This window comes from Halichoerus grypus, chromosome 14 (genome assembly GCF_964656455.1).
Source record: "Halichoerus grypus chromosome 14, mHalGry1.hap1.1, whole genome shotgun sequence".
In the NCBI taxonomy this organism is placed as follows: domain Eukaryota; kingdom Metazoa; phylum Chordata; class Mammalia; order Carnivora; family Phocidae; genus Halichoerus; species Halichoerus grypus.
In genome coordinates, this window is record NC_135725.1 from 41,825,815 (window position 1) to 41,842,029 (window position 16,215).

Consider the following 16,215-nt stretch of genomic DNA (forward strand, 5'->3'; position numbering starts at 1 on the left):
CAAACTGAAACTTAGATAATTTTCATGTCCCCGTAAATGCTCTGCTTGACCAGAAACGCAGTCTATTCAATCAGCCAATCCCCAAACGCCAAGCCAGCTCTGAGCCTTCTCACCCTAAACAAGGTTACTATGTGGCCCCAACCAGTCAGATATTCTCTAGTTGTTTCTTCCTTGTTTTTTATTCTTTATCCTATAAAAGTTTCTTGCCTTCTGCCCCATTTTACAGTTCTCTGAGACAGTCCATCTCATAAAGTGTTAAATAAAGTTTGCTTGCATCACCTAAATTGTCTCCTTTAATCAGTTTCTCAGCACCAAGATTACCCGGGTATCTGGAGATGAAGCCTGGTTTGGAAACTTCGTTCTCCTAACACCCAAACCGCGGCAAAATCCACTATCCCTGTAGCTCACTTAAATCACAGATGCTCAGTCCAGAAACAATCCTTTCAGTACTGTCTTCCCCCCTTTCAGCAAGTCCTGACAGACTCCCAGAACTATGGAGAGAAAGCCTCCCCTCGGGCTACGCTGTCAAGACCAAGGTTGTAAAGATGGATCTTTGATCACCACACAGACTCATTATAAGGTTTCCATTCTCAGATTTTTCAATGGTTCAATGTTTATCCCACTGATAAAGGCCACATTTTGCAAACTGTTTCTTAAAATACACATTTTTGAGGATGTTAAAAATTTTTCACACAAAAAGAGTCTTCTATATCCAAATATATCCGGAGCACAGAATGCTAAAGTTTGTTTTGATTTTTTTTTTTTTTTTTTTAAGATTCACAATGCAATATGAGCTTATCAGAGGCTCTAAGAAGTACTGAGGAAAGAAAAAACTTTCAGCTGGAAGTTTGCAAACTTAGAGAAAACCCTCCCCACCCCCATACAAATTCGAGGTTCTTTGAGAAATCACTCAAGAAACACTAGGTTAGAGAATTAAAAATGATTGAAATATAGAATGGCCACATGGTATCACTGAAATTTCTGGCCACACCTGATTTGTAAATCCATACTTAATGAATCTACATCAGAAATCCAAATTCAAGGCCACTCTTTGGAAACCAGACATCTGGCCTTTCTCTACAAAGACCTTCCACTAAAACTACCTTCAAAGGTAGAGAAAACGGGTGTCAGAGGGGGAAAAGATTTTGTGCCCTCGATTTACAGTTGTTTTTAATGACTGCTGGAATTTCTTAAACCATCAAAGGCATTTCCTTGAAGATTAGGAAGTGGCCATAATTTACATTCACTTTGCTTTTAGCCAGAGGGTTGTATCAAACAAATTTTCACAACAGCTTGTTTTAATTGAGTAACTTAAACAGGATGAAAAACATTCACATTCACTATGGTTGACTACACCTGGGACTTAACCATGTGTACACACCCAAACTTACACTTAGGACCTTCCCAATCAGAGTCACCCTAGTGAAATTGGTTTTCCTCTTCTTGAGTGAATTCTGCATCTTTTAATTCACCAAACACCAAGTTGTCCAGAAGTGAGATTCTGTTTAAATTCACATGAAATCATGTTCAGAAGTTCATCATCCGGAAACAATTCCCTTTTTAAAATACATCCTGGTTCTCTGTTTGAATAGGACAAATTCATCTGTTCTTTAAGATACAACCAATTGTTGGGGCGCCTGGGTGGCTCAGTCATTAAGCGGCTGCCTTCAGCTCAGGTCATGATCCCAGGATCCTGGGATCGAGCCCCGCATCGGGCTCCCTGCTCAGCGGGAAGCCTGCTTCTCCCTCTCCCACTCCCCCTGCTTGTGTTCCCTCTCTTACTGTGTCTCTCGCTGTCAAATAAACAAATAAAATCTTAAAAAAAAAAAAAGATACAAGCAATTGTAGAATACCCACTTCGTGACAAGGGCTGTAATAAGTGCTAGGATTACAAAGACCGAAAAAAAAAAAAAAAAACTCTTGCTCATAGAGAGTTTATAGTGTAATGGAGAAGGACAAACACATAAACTCTGAATTCAAAAAGAGTGGTAAGTGTTCTAATGGTGGAATGCATTGCATGCTACAGGAATAAATAGAAGGACAGCATTTGACTCAGACTGGGCATAGGGTAAGTCTCCTACAAGGGGAGAGAGCTAAATTAGAACAAACAGGATTTATTTAGAAAGGTGAAAGGGGCATGTTTGAAGGTGAAGAGAAGAATGTGGCAGTCAGAGAATCAACAGGTAGATGTTACATCAGAAGCACAGTATTTGTGTAAATGAGTGGAGAGGCAGCTGACTTGTAACAGTTCACCAAGGTATAACTCCCACCTTTGAGAAATTGAGGTCTGCGGGAGAGAGATCTATAATAAAGTACTTTATAATACAAAATGGCATTGCTACCATAGCATATGAGCAAAATGCTCTAAGGAGTTCATCAAACTCAGCAATTTACACTTATTCGAGATGAAATACTTTGTGGTGAAAAGGACTGCTCAACATTCAGAAAACTACCCAGCGCAGTGCCCGGGTGGCGCAGCTGGTTAAGGGTCTGACTCTTAATTTCGGCTCAGCTCATGATCTGAGGGTCGTGGGATCAAGTCCCATGTCTGGCTCCACACTCAGTGCACAGTCTGCTTGAGATTCTCTCTCCTTCTCCCTCTGCCCCGTCCCCACTGCTCGCTCTCTCTCTCTCTCTCTCTCTCAAATAAGTAAATCTTAAAACAAACAAAAACTACCCAGGATTGCTCCTTGAGCTACACTACAATAACCTTGACCATCTTACTTGCATGTCATAACTAATGATAAAATCCAAACTCACAGATGTCTGGGCAGAAAAGAGGCCAACCATCACAAACAGTCCTGTTAAAAGATCTGCTGAAATGGAAATGCTTTTTTTTTTAAGGCAGTATTTTTAAGGAAATAAGTATGAGTTTGGAAAATACTTTATGAACAAAGATATTCATTGCCCCAAACTGGGAAACCCAAATCTCTAACAATAAGGAAACCTATAGTACATCTGAAATTTTTAAAAATAACATTTTCCCAATTTTTAAAGTAGTATAAATTCATTGTAGAAAATTTGAGAAATAAACAATTATAAAGAAGAAAATTAAAACTATCCAAAATTCTAATATGCAGAGATAATTATGGTTAATATTCGGTCTGCTTTCTTCTAGGAATAGTTACAGGTTTTTTTTTTAATTTAAATTCAATTAATTAACATATAGTGTATTATTAGTTTCAGAGGTAGAGGTCAGTGATTCATCAGTCTTATATAACACCCAGTGCTCATTACATCACATGCCCTCCTTAATGCCCTTCACCCAGTTACCGCATCTCCCAAACCCCCTCCCCTCCAGCAACCCTGTTTGTTTCCTGTAATTAAGTCTCTTATGGTTTATCTCCCTCTCTGATTTCATCTTGTTTTATTTTTCCCTCTATTCCCCTATGTTCCTCTGTTTTGTTTCTTAAATTCCACATGAATGAAATCATATGATAATTGTCTTTCTCTGATTGACTTATTTCACTTAGCATAATACCCTCTAGTTCCATCCACATCATTGCAAACGACAAGATTCATTTTTTTGATGGCTGAGCAGTATTCCATTGTATATATATACCACATCTTTATCCAGTCATCTGTCGATGGACATCTAGGTTCTTTCCATAGTTCGGCTATTGTGGACACTGCTGCTATAAACATCGGGGTGCAGGTGCCCCTCTGGAGCACTACATTTGTATCTTTGGGGTAACACCAGTTAGCCATTCTAACAAGTGTGAAGTGGTATCTCATTGTCGTTTTGATTTGTATTGGAAATGCTTTTGATGACTTAAGAAACTAGGTGACAAACGATAAAAAAAATGTAATGTTCTTTGAGACTAAAGTCACAGTACATCAAAAGTCACAGAATTCTAGGGTTGGAAGGAGCGTCTCCTCCAAATTTTACTCAAACCAACATTCTCATCAGGTGTTATGCATTTACTTTGCATCCAGCCCTGTTTCACAACCACCCATGAAGCAGATTCTATTCTAAGGATTCTGATTCTAAGGTAAAGTCATTTGTCCAAGGCAAATGCTAATAAATGATTGAGCTGACATTCCAACCCCAGTGGACAGCCTCCAAAGCCCATGTTTCTGAACCCCATGCTCTGCACACCACAGCACACACACAGAGGTCAAGGTGAGGAAGCAGTGGCCCTAAGGGGCTAAGTGATTTGCCAAAGATTAAAGAACTGGTTGGCCGGCTGCTCTATTCACTTACGCAAACAGAACATGGAAAGCATCAAATTCTGGGATATAGTAAAGTCAAAAAAACTACAAGTCATATACATGGATCCTGGCAGTGAGGAGACGCAGACACTCGTGTGAGAGTACTTCTCCTGGGAGCGGGCCTTCCAGCACATGGGCAAAGCCCTCAGTCAGGGCAAGATCTGCCAAGTGAACATCTCATGCCCTCGCCTAGCTGCCTGTACCTGCCCTTCAGGGAGATGGGGGTCATTACAAGAAAACGAACATTGAACCCTTAAAAAAAAAATGGCAACTCTTAAAACCAACAAATAAACTTAACAGATCTTAGCACAATTCTGAGGTTCAGCCGCGACCTGCACATCACTTTATTTTACAAATATTTATTTGTTTTACAAATGTTTGTTTTTTAGAAATAATTTTGTAAATATAGTACAAGAGAAGGAGGAGGAGGAAGGGGGTGGGGAGGGCTTAATGTTCTGCTCTAGGATTACAGCTGAAGTGAAAGGAAATGCAATAGTAATAAGCAGAGAGGCCAGACTATAAATCAGATTTCTCCCGGATCCACTATTTCCTTGAAAAAGGACCTTATTCTTCCTTGGCCTCTGTTTCCTCACCTACACAATAAGTGATACCTTTCAGGGCCATTAAAATAGTTAAATGTGACAATGTATGTAAATGTATTATGGCCCAATCAAAGTCCCCAGTGCGCAGGCGTGCGCACACACACCCACAGACAGAGCAAGGCACCAGGAAACTCAGTCCCCTTTCTGGTCCAGGCCAATCAGAGTTACCAATGTAATGGATACAGGTCATTAAACATTCATCAAAACCCACAGAACGTACAACATCACAAGTGAACCCAAATGAAACTATGGGCTTTAGATAATCATAACTGGTTCATCAATTGTAATAATCATAACTGGTTCATCAATTGTAGTACACTATACTAATACAAGATGTTAGTAGCTGGGGAAACTGGGGGGATGGTATATGTGAGAACTCTATTCAATTCTTCTATAAACAGAAATCTGCTCAGAAACTAAAGTTTATCAATTAAAAAAAATTATTAGTTAAGCCATACTTTGACATGTTCCGTGATTTAAGTTGAATTGACTCTCTGGTAACACCCAACAGAGCTAGAAAATTTTCTATAGAGCAGTGCAGGGCCACTGGCAACAAAAAAGAAGCAAGGCAAACCAGAGTGACTTCTGACTGCTCCCACTTCCTGGCGTTCAGAACTGAGCGTGATTTTATCCGCGCTGTAGAGCTCTGTCCTTCCTCACGATCTGCATTCATCCAGCTACTCTGGCACCAGCAGGGCTTACTGGCCACAGGACCCTCCCGCACTGAGGCCCCCAATGTGAACCTAGTGCCAGCATTAGGTCTCCTGCAAACGCATGGGTCACCGACGCCTCTGTGGTCCGCTGAGCTTAATTGCATTAAGAAGAGTGGAAACTTAATCTGCTTACTTTGGCAGAATTGGGGGTGGGCTGTGGTGAGTGGGAGGGTGGGACACTGCTCTCAGGCAATGAGATTAAAAATGCTTCAGTCCTAGTTCAAGAACAAAATCTCCGTAAACATCACAGGCTGCAAAAAAAAAAGAACCTGAATGTCTGATTAGATGACTTATTGTTGAATCCATGTGTACACAAGAATATGGCAACATATAAGAATGGCCTCATATAACATTACAAACCCCACCAAGTCAGAGAAGTGTTTTAAAAGAGAGACAGGGGCACCTGGGTGGCTCAGTCAACTAAGCGGCCAACTCTTGGTTTCGGCTCAGGTCATGATCTCGGGATCCTGAGATCGAGCCCCACCAGCGGCCTCCACCCTCAGCACAGAGTCTGCTTCTCTCCCTCTCTCTCTCTTCCTCTGCCCTCCCCCTGCTCACACTCTCTCTCTCTCAAATAAATAAATAAATAAATAAATAAATAAATAAATAAATAAAATCTTTAAAAAGAGAGACAAATACGGCACACACAAGTGGTCTTGGCTTAAACACTTAGAGTCTCCAAGACACAAACAGACTTTTTAAAAAGTGAGTTTGCAAATCACTTGCGTAGAAGTGAGAACGTCTTTGCCCCAGGCGGAGCGTCCAGACCAGCTGACAAAGGCAGCCCGCACTGTGACGTCACTGAGCACTACATAAACTCAACACGGTGGAAGAGACTTCTGGGGAAACCACACTAACACACCTGTCCTTCAAAGTATGAATGTGAATGTATAGGTCCACAGGTATTATTTTATTTCCTGCTGCTGTAGTAATGGCCTCAGAATTCTGAAGATCAGTTAACTAACACCAAGCAGAGGCCTTGATACGGTGGCATGGTCTTTATGGGTTGAATTTTGTTCCTGGGTTCTATACCCCAGAATACGCCTGGTTCTCTTTCGACCTAACCACTGCCTTTTTCTCTTTTATTCGCTCTTCCTTCTCTTTCTACCTTTTTTTTTTTTCTTCTCTGGGTCACACTGCACTGCTAAAAATACGGCATTTCTTAAAATTGTAACCTCAGCTAGCTTCTCACTCCATATCCACTCCCACAGCCTTTGGCCAACACCTCTAGGCTTATGTGTTCCCAAAACACAGCCCTACCCTGTCCCATAGCCTCCAGTCACACGGTCACAATGACCTGCTGGACCCTCCCCACCTCTATACCCCTGTTCATGTCTGCCCCCTGCCTGGAATGTCCTTGCTTCCATCCTTATTAAAATCCATGTATTAAGGCCTCGCGAAATGCTTCCTTCAAGATGTCCTAAGACATAATCATTCCATTTGGCAAGATTTCCTTCCCACTACTGCAGAAGAGTCACATTTTATTTAAACCCATCACAGGGCATTTATCACATCCTACCTGATGGTGTAGCTATTTATCTATGTGTTTTGAAGGCAGGAGGACAAACTGGCTATTGCATGTGATAGGCATTCAACACATGTCTCGGTAAATGAAATCAGCAAATACAGTTGAACCGTGCCTTCACACACTGACATCTTTGAACTCTTCTCATTTAAACTTGAACTTTTCTGTGAGTCTCAGTTACAGAGATGTTGTGTCTAGTTTCCTCTCTAAAAAGAAAATAAAAAGAGGTTGGGGCAACCTTTCTTTTAAGAGCAAAAGGAAACAGTCAACAAAACAAAGAGGCAACCCACAGAATGGGAGAAGATATTTGCAAATGATACCACAGACAAAGCACTGATTTCCAAGATCTATAAAGAACTTCTAAAGCTCAACACCCAAAAAAACAAGTAAGTCAAAAAATGGGCAGAAGACATGAACAGACACTTCTCCAAAGAAGACATACAAATGGCTAAAAGACACATGAGAAAATGTTCATCATCATTAGCCATCAGGGAAATTCAAATCAAAATCACATTGAGATACCACCTTACACCAGTTAGAATGGCAAAAATTGACAGGGCAAGAAATAACAAATGTTGGAGAGGTTGTGGAGAAAGGGGATCCCTCTTACACTGTTGGTGGGAATGCAAGTTGGTACAGCCACTTTGGAAAACAGTGTGGAGGTGCCTCAGAAAATTAAAAATAGAGCTACCCTATGACCCAGCAATTGCACTCCTGGGTATTTACCCCAAAGACACAGATGTAGTGAAAAGAAGGGCCATATGCACCCCAATGTTCATAGCAGCAATGTCTGCAATAGCCAAACTGTGGAAAGAGCCGAGATGCCCTTCAACAGATGAATGGATAAAGATGTGGTCCATATACACAAAGGAATACTACTCAGCCATCAGAAAGGATGAATACCCAACTTTTCCATCAACATGGATGGGATTGGAGGAGATTATGCTAAGTGAAATAAGTCAAGCAGAGAAAGTCAATTATCATATGGTTTCACTTATTTGTGGAACATAAGGAATAACATGGAGGACATTAGGAGAAGGAAGGGAAAAATGAAGGGGGGTGGAATCGGAGGGGGAGATGAACCATGAGAGACTATGGACTCTGAGAAACAAACAGAGTTTTAGAGGGGAGGGGGGTGGGAGGATGGGTTAGCCCGGTGATGGGTATTAAGGAGGGCACATACTGCATGGAGCACTGGGTGTTATAAGAAAACTAGGAATCATGGATCAATATATCAAAAACTAATGATGTTTTGTATGGTGACTAACATAACATAATAAAATAAAATTTAAAAAAAAGAGAAAGAGCAATATCTTGAGAGGTGCCCATAGCTCCATTTTTGGCCTCCTCTGGTTAAATAATTTCCCAAATTCCTAAGCAAAGATACAGAAGACAAGCTTATCCAATTCACAAACAGCACAAATCCAAAAAAGTTAACTGTTATCACTGAGGACACAATCGAGATCCACGGTCTCAATAATAGGAGGCTGGAATAATGGACTGAAGCCAGTATGTTTGTTCACTTTCTGCAGTACAAATGTAAAACTACATTCCCAAAAAATCGACTGCATATGAATGGGAAAGTGCAGACCTACTTTGGCAGTAATTTATGAAAAAAATAGTCTGTCTTCGAACTATTTGAAAGAGGAGTAACTTTACTCTCTGGATTCAGGGTGCAGATCCAGGGAGGATAGGCGGAATTGCACCCTACTTTTATTTTTTTTTTTTTAAGATTTATTTACTTATTTGAGAGAGAGAGAGCATGAGCAGGAGGGGCAGGGGAAGAGGGAGAGAATCTCAAGCAGACTCCGTGTTGAGCGTGGAGCCCCACATAGGACCCTGTCTCATGACCCTGAGATCACAACCCGAGATGAAACCAAGAATCAGACCTTCAACCAACTGTGCCACCCAGGTGCCCAGCACCCTACTTTTAGAAAGAACTTTCCTTCAGAGTTGTCCAATAATGGCAAGAGCGGAGATGTAGACAGAGGAAGGGATTCTGGTCCCAGAGAGGGAGTGTGGATTCGGTGCTTTCTGGGGTCCCTTTCAACTGTGAGACCTGATTTCCCTGCATGATTGTCCCCTGCCCATCTCCCCAGCCCCTTCTCACAGGACTCTCCTCCTTGCCCCTGACAAGCTAGTCACACAGTTCTTCTTCCCTTCTTAAACTCACCACACTGCCCACTCTGAGCCTTTGTATGCTTCATCCGTGCTGTTCCATCTGCCGTGAATGCCCTTCACCCACTTCTACCAAATTTCCGTTTGCCTGGCTAACTTCTTTTTTTTTTTTTTTAAGATTTTATTTATTTATGAGAGAGAGAGAGCGCACGCACACAAGTAGGGGGAGCAGCAGGCAGAGGGAGAAGCAGACTCCCTGCTCAGCAGGGAGCCCAACACGGGACTCAATCCCAGGACCCTGGGACCACGACCCAGGCCAAAGGCAGACGCTTAACCGACTGAGCCACCCAGGCATCCCTGCCTGGCTAACTTCTATCCATCCGTCAGGTCTCAACCTCCCAGACTGGTATTATCTGCTTGCATGGAATCCTGCAATACCCTCACCACGTGTGGCATTTCATTGTTTATTTGCAGTCATTTTATTAAAAGTTGACCTTTTTACCCTAGTCTGTAAGCTTCTTGAAGATAACAACCATGACTGTTCTGCTCACTCAAGTCCCTCCTGTCCTGGTCATCTTCTCTGGCCCAGAGCAGATTAGTAAATATTAGTTGAGTGACTGACTTATCACAGTGCAAACACCGGACCTATAAGAAAACACTGGTGGAAGAGAGAGAAAGACCAGGGGGGAGCACCGCATGTTTGAATGGCTAAGGCTTGTCATTTTCTTTTTGGTGATAGTTCACAAGCTGCCTGTGGTACATGCCCGAGTTTCAAATTCTCAAACATTTCCCCCTGAAGTGGGGCCCCTGGCTACAATGGAGCAAAATCCTTCCCTCCCAAAAAAATAAAATAAAATGATTTCTTTCCTGATGTATTTATATCTGAAACAGCTATAAAAGTCTTCAATTCTGGAGGGTCAGGAAGAAATGAGGGCAGAATGATTTTCACAGTGCCCTTGCTCTCTCTGTACTAACCACTTTGATGGTCCAGGAGCTCATGGGTCTGCTCATGGGTCCACCCATGGGTCCCACCAAGTGGACCAAGGGCAGAGAAGTGGCGGGCTAACATCTATTCTGCCTCGTCAATGAAATCTGGAAGAAAGCTTGATTTCCCGTTTTTTTCTTTTTACCTAGGGATTGAATGGCTTGCCACATGTGTGATTCTTTCCAGCCTTCACACCCGTGTTAGCCCTTTTCCAGAGAAGAAATACTCACTGAGCACTTATCATACATCATGGACCATGCCAGGTGCTTTTCAAATGTCCTTTAGCCTTCATGAACATCTGGTAAGTGTCCATACGCTCATGTGACTCAGAGGAAACTGGCTAAGTAACTGGGCCAGTATCACAGAACCAAAGAATACTGCAGCCCAGAATTGGAACCCAGCTGAAATTTATTCAAAGATCATTCTTTTTTTATTTTTTTCTATCACACCACTTCCATTTAATATTTGAGCTCTCCTATTAATTCTACTTTCTGGTTTCAAAACAATCACTAATGCTTATTGGATGAAATAGAATTATCTCACCATGTTATAACAAAGAGGAAGATTTACATAAAACAGAATTAGAGTACTGCTCTTGTGTGTTGCTATGTTGCCTTTCCCAGGAGGAGAATCACTTTAACAGGAGAAACAAATCTGGGCTACGGAAGAGATTTGATAGGAAACACCCAACAACTTTTAAACATGTGGATGAATTCTCATCTGGGAATGTCAGTCCTTTCTGAAATTCTCCTAACTTCACAATGGTTTTGGCTTATAACTGACCAAATGAAGAATTTTTGTGCTAACAGGAAATGTAGACCCTGGAATGAAAACGGCATCGAGTGCGACCTCACGAGATCAAGTCCAGGCTCATTTTTGTACGAAGAATATAGGGAGCATTTGTAAGCCCTGAGCAGCTGATAACACTTGACAGAAGGCAGAGATAGGATCCTAGGGATGTGGAAAACCACTGGAAGGACGTGGAGCTCAGTGGGTCCTGGAGTGTTATCTGCCCTGGTCTCTAAAGAAGCCAGATATGAAAGTTTCAAGGATAAAATTGAGAGTGAAGAGTGACACACAATCTTAGAAGCCTTTGCATGAGGCATAAAAGGAGTATTTCTGACATCGTACCAGCAACCTCATAAACAGGGAGGGAGAAAAGTGAAACCGAAGACTATTTTGCCACCTCCTTTAAACCTACTAACAAGAGGCCAAGAACCTTTGGTCAAAAATATCCTAACTTTGCAGTAGCCCCATACACTGTCCTCCAACGAGTAGTTTCCCACCCAAACGTAATATCTGCAGACAGCTAGAAGCTTCGTTGGTCAGAAAAGCGCTCAGATCACAGCTAATATTTTCTTATCTTGATGGCCAAGTCTTAGAACCCTTTGAAATGTTGCAGTCATGGCAGTAAGAGAAACTATAGAAGACAAAATGTGGATTTCATTAGGGAGTTAGGTTTTTTTTCCCAGACCCTCAAAGGTCTCTGTTGGAGCCTCTCACCTGGTAGCACAAAAGCTACTAAACCGCTTGAATGAAAGGGTCAGGTGCAAGCTGTGTAACCATGAAGCCCTGCTAAGCCCTGCTCAGACCACCCAGCTCTCCAAAGGGGGGGAGCAACACCAGATTCAGACAAGATAAGAAGCTGCTGTCCTAGGTTACCCGGCGCAGGGAGACAGCCTTCCAGTGAGTTACAGGAGCCCATTGTGAGGAATGACTGTGTGCTCTGCAAAGGTAGAATTTGTCTAACTCACTCTACCGGTGGTCTTGGTTTCTGAGGAGAGAAAGACAAGTTAAAAGATATTTTTGAAAAATATTAAAAAAAAAAAAAAAAAAGAAGAAGAAAAGAAAAGCAGGAAGCCAAATCTTTGGGCCTGTTTTCAAAACGCAAATGCTACAAAGCTCCCATTCCCCCCTGTCTGTGTTTAGAAGACTGAGCCATGTCCGCCAATGTCAGAGTATCAGAACTGGAAAGTTGGGGCGCCTGGGTGGCTCAGTCGTTAAGCGTCTGCCTTCGGCTCAGGTCATGATCCCAGGGTCCTGGGATCGAGCCCCACATTGGGCTCCCTGCTCGGCAGGAAGCCTGCTTCTCCGTCTCCCACTGCCCCTGCTTGTGTTCCCTCTCTCGCTGTGTGTCTCTCTGTCAAATAAATAAAATATTAAAAAAAAAAAAAAAAGAACTGGAAAGATACTCAAACTCATTTAACTCAACCCTTTCCTTTTATTGGCGGAGGAAGTGAAGTTTAGAGAGATTAGCTGGCTCACCCAAGATTGGTTAGCAACAGCTAAGACTTGAAACAGCATGAGGACAAGGGCTCTGTCCACACATTGATCTTTCTGGAGTCCCTGGAAAGTAGCACGGAGCCTGGCATGTAGCGGGCACCCACAAACATTTGGAGTGAGGAGAGGGGGAAAAAGGAAGGGACACTGATGACCACATCCTATTTTCTTTTTCCTATAAACATACAATGGCATAAAACATCATCGAGGATGGGGATGGAGACTGAGTTATTACCTTCATATGTTGTCAAATGAGGACCTCAGCATAATGGAAGAATCACTTCCTGTTTCTCCCAATCCCTGTGGGTTGGTCTAATCCAAACTCAGTTTCTAGGAATTGCTCCTGAACAGTCCCAAGAAATAATCCAGCTCAGTTCAGCCCCACTTGGCCTAGCCCATCCCCAGAAGCAGAGTATCCCTGGGAGGCTGATAAAGAATTGAGAACTGCCCTGGGTTGAAAGTTTCTAAGATGAACATTGCTTGGCCACATGCAGTCAGGTCAGACCACACATCCCAACACATGGAGGTGGGTACGTGGCGTGCGAGCACCTTTGCCCAACTCCCTTCCTCACTCGTGGGAATGGAAAGGTGAAGATGGAAAAAAGAGCAAGGAAATAAAGATGAGGTTGGTGGGAAAGCTGGTCAAAAGCCCTGGTTTATCAGCCAAGCATGCAAAGCCATGTCGCATATAACTTATGTTCAACATCAGCTGAAATTCAAGTTTATCATTTAGATATGAGGTTTCACATTAACCAAGTACGTGACAAGAATTTAATTGCCCAGGACAACATAGAGCAGCGCTTATCCAAATGTGATCTCACCTGCTTCAGAATCACCTGGGTAAATTCTCGGCCCCTCCCCGGGCCTAAAACCCTTCGGGGGGGGGGGGGAGCTAGGCACCTGCCTTTCAGCAAGGACCCAAGTGGTTCCCATTCACACTAAGTTTTGAGAATCCTTGATAGAGAGAAAGACCAAGGGTAGTTACCGTTTTCCTAGAATCATACTGAAGGCACTTTTACCAAGTATAGGCAGGGGACTGCAAAGCAATTCTTCAGACTTTAACTAGAGCCAGGAATGGTGCTGTCACTTTTCTGGAGCAGAAACCTGAGGAGCATTTGGATCACTAGGTCTAGTCGGCGAAGCAGTCGTGAAGAGGTTAATCTCTCCAGCAAGATTCCCAGGCCATAATCTCCAACCAGCCCCCGGAAATGCTCTTTTTAAGCTTTGTAATTCACACCAGGCAACAAGACTAAGCACAAGAGTCCAAAAAAAAAAAAAAAAAGAAAAGAAAAGCAGAAAGGAAAATTAAATGCCTTGAAAATTACTTCTGTGATCCAGATGAAAACTAAAAGAAACTATTCACTACAGCACCAAAGTCTCTGGACCGAATCTGGGTAATGTGCAAAAAAGAACTTAAACATCAGTCCCAAACTTCAGAACAAAATGATTTCTTTGCCTCTCCAACACTCCTCTCATCCCCATAAAAATAGAAATCATGCTTTTAAAAATATATCTCCAAGTAGAACTAAATCAAAGCCAGGTATCCAAAACTCATCTCATGCAAATTTCTCTCTCTTTATACCATGAGGAGATTATTCGTCGTGTTAATTTTTTCATCATTTCCCTTTGCCATTTCATGTAGCTGAGAAGAAACATCCTGATCTGGGGTGGTGGTGGTGAGGGTGGATTACAAAATTTACAATGGTGATTTCGTTGGTGAGTGCCATGGGGATGGATTCGGAAGAGAGTTATAAATTGTGTTGCATAATAAAGAGACTCCCATTGTGGGCATATGGGTTTTTAACAGTGCAAAGAGCCACCCTTCTGAGTTGACATGAGAATTAAACTTTTGCAAGCGGACTCTGAAAACCCTTCTTGCGAGGATACTTGAAGTGAACGCTACCACGCAAACCAACCACCTCGGGAGCATTGTGCTAACAGAACATTCGCAGTCAAGATGAGAGGAAGTACATAAAGCAGATACTTACAGGTAGTGGTTTTCCTTTCCAAGCTAAAAAGCTAGAAACTCTGGGCCCCGGGGCAGGCGGGGAAGAGTCACTGACCCGGTAATCTCTGGTTTAAAGGGCTTTGAGAGGAAGGGGGAGGAACAAGATCCCAGGAAAGGAAAGAGAGCTGAAATTCCAGTCTTTCAGGTCAGCTGAGTGTGAGCTTTCTTTGTACTAGAAATCCCTTAACCCACCCAACGGGAAAACATAGACCTGAAGTTCACATACTCACTCCACTGTCCTTGCTGGTCCTGTCCAAGGCGGCGGCGGCGGCTGCTTCGGCTTTGGAAACTTCCCGACTGCCAAGCCTCAGGACTCCCCCTGCGGAGGGCATGATAAAGGATGCGTGCAAAGCTTGCGGGGGAGCCCGACCTCCCTGGCGGAGAGCCAGGGCTCCCCAGCCCCTTCTGCTGGTTGGGCCCGCAGGGACCAAACTGAGCTTTTGTTACTAAGGTCGCTTGCTCGGCTCCCTAGCCTCTCGCCAGCCTCCCCTACCACTATTAGTTCTGTACGAAGTGCTCTGCCGCTGGCTGAGCCGAAGCTGCCGCTCCCGCCCGCCGCACACACGCACACACACGCACACACGCTTGCACACACGCTCGCACACGGCAGGCACACAGTCCCCCAAACACACCGCACACAGGCGCACACGGGCTAGCCACACACAGACCCACACTCACAGGCGTGCACGCGTTCACACGCGCGAGTGTGTGTGCACACTCACACATGCCACACACGCGCGCACGAGCCCCCACCCACAGTCATCCTCACACACCCACACATGCTCACGAACGCCCGCCGCATGCATACGCACACACTTCTTTCCCCGGACCTTCAAACTCTTCAAACACTTTTCTCTCCCTGAACCTCTTTTCTTCAAACACACGCCTTCCTCCCCGGAAAGGTTTTTATTCAAATTCAGACAAGATGCTCCGCACTCCGCAAGGAGGAGGAAAGGGGAACTGGCCCCTTCGGACTTTTGTCACAGCCTTTAAAGAAAAAGAGGAGCTTCTGTTTGTAAGCCCCACCTTCGTTGTTCAGCCTACAAGGCTTTTCCCGTGTCTGGATGCTTTTTAAAAAGTCACAAAAATTCCCGTCATCTCATCTCATTTACATAGAGTGCATGACCCCGCCCATTGAGACACAGCCCAGGTCATGAAACGGCCCCCGCAGAAATTCATTTCATTAAACTTGTCAGGGTTCAGTGGGCGGGGGAAAGTCTTGCTCCCTAACAACTGCATAATAAAATGCCTTCCTGTATTTCATCTCCACCAGCAAAAAATTAAAAAAAAAAGTAATGGCATGCCATCTGTCCCAACTTTTAAATTGACCATAAATAGAGAAGTTGAAGTATTATCTCACTTTGGGGAAAATGTTTATATTGAGACATGTCTGGTTGTTCTAAACTTTAGCCAAAAGCACAAGGCCCTGTAAACCCAGTTCCCCCTAGACTGTGGTTCCCCGTCACAAGGTGACAAGCCATAGCCCCTTCCTTGGAAACAATGAGAAGAGAGAAGGAAAGTGAAAAGAAAGGAAAGTGAAAAGAAAGGAAAGTGTATGAGGAAGGAAGGAAGGAGAGAGAGAGAGAGAGAGAGAAAGAAAGAAAGAAAAGAAAGAAAGAAAGAAAGAAAGAAAGAAAGAAAGAAAGAAAGAAAAGAAAAGAAAGAAAGAAAAGAAAGAAAGAAAGAAAAGAAAGAAAGAAAGGAGAAAGAAAAAGAAAGAATGCAAGAGAGAAAAATTATTTCATTTTACAACATGCTTTACGGATACTTTA

General features: G+C 43.1%; 1 protein-coding gene across 7 annotated transcripts in view; it reads right to left on the bottom strand.

Annotated features, from left to right (window-relative positions):
- Positions 1 to 14,967, bottom strand: part of FREM1 (FRAS1 related extracellular matrix 1) — a 168,451-nt gene extending 153,484 nt beyond the window's left edge. For all 7 annotated transcript variants that reach the window (XR_013443592.1, XM_078061208.1, XM_078061203.1 and 4 more), the window contains exon 1: positions 14,674 to 14,967. The gene's annotated coding sequence lies outside the window, so the exon portion shown is untranslated. The remainder of the gene's footprint in view (positions 1 to 14,673) is intronic.
- Positions 14,968 to 16,215: the final 1,248 nt, after the last annotated feature.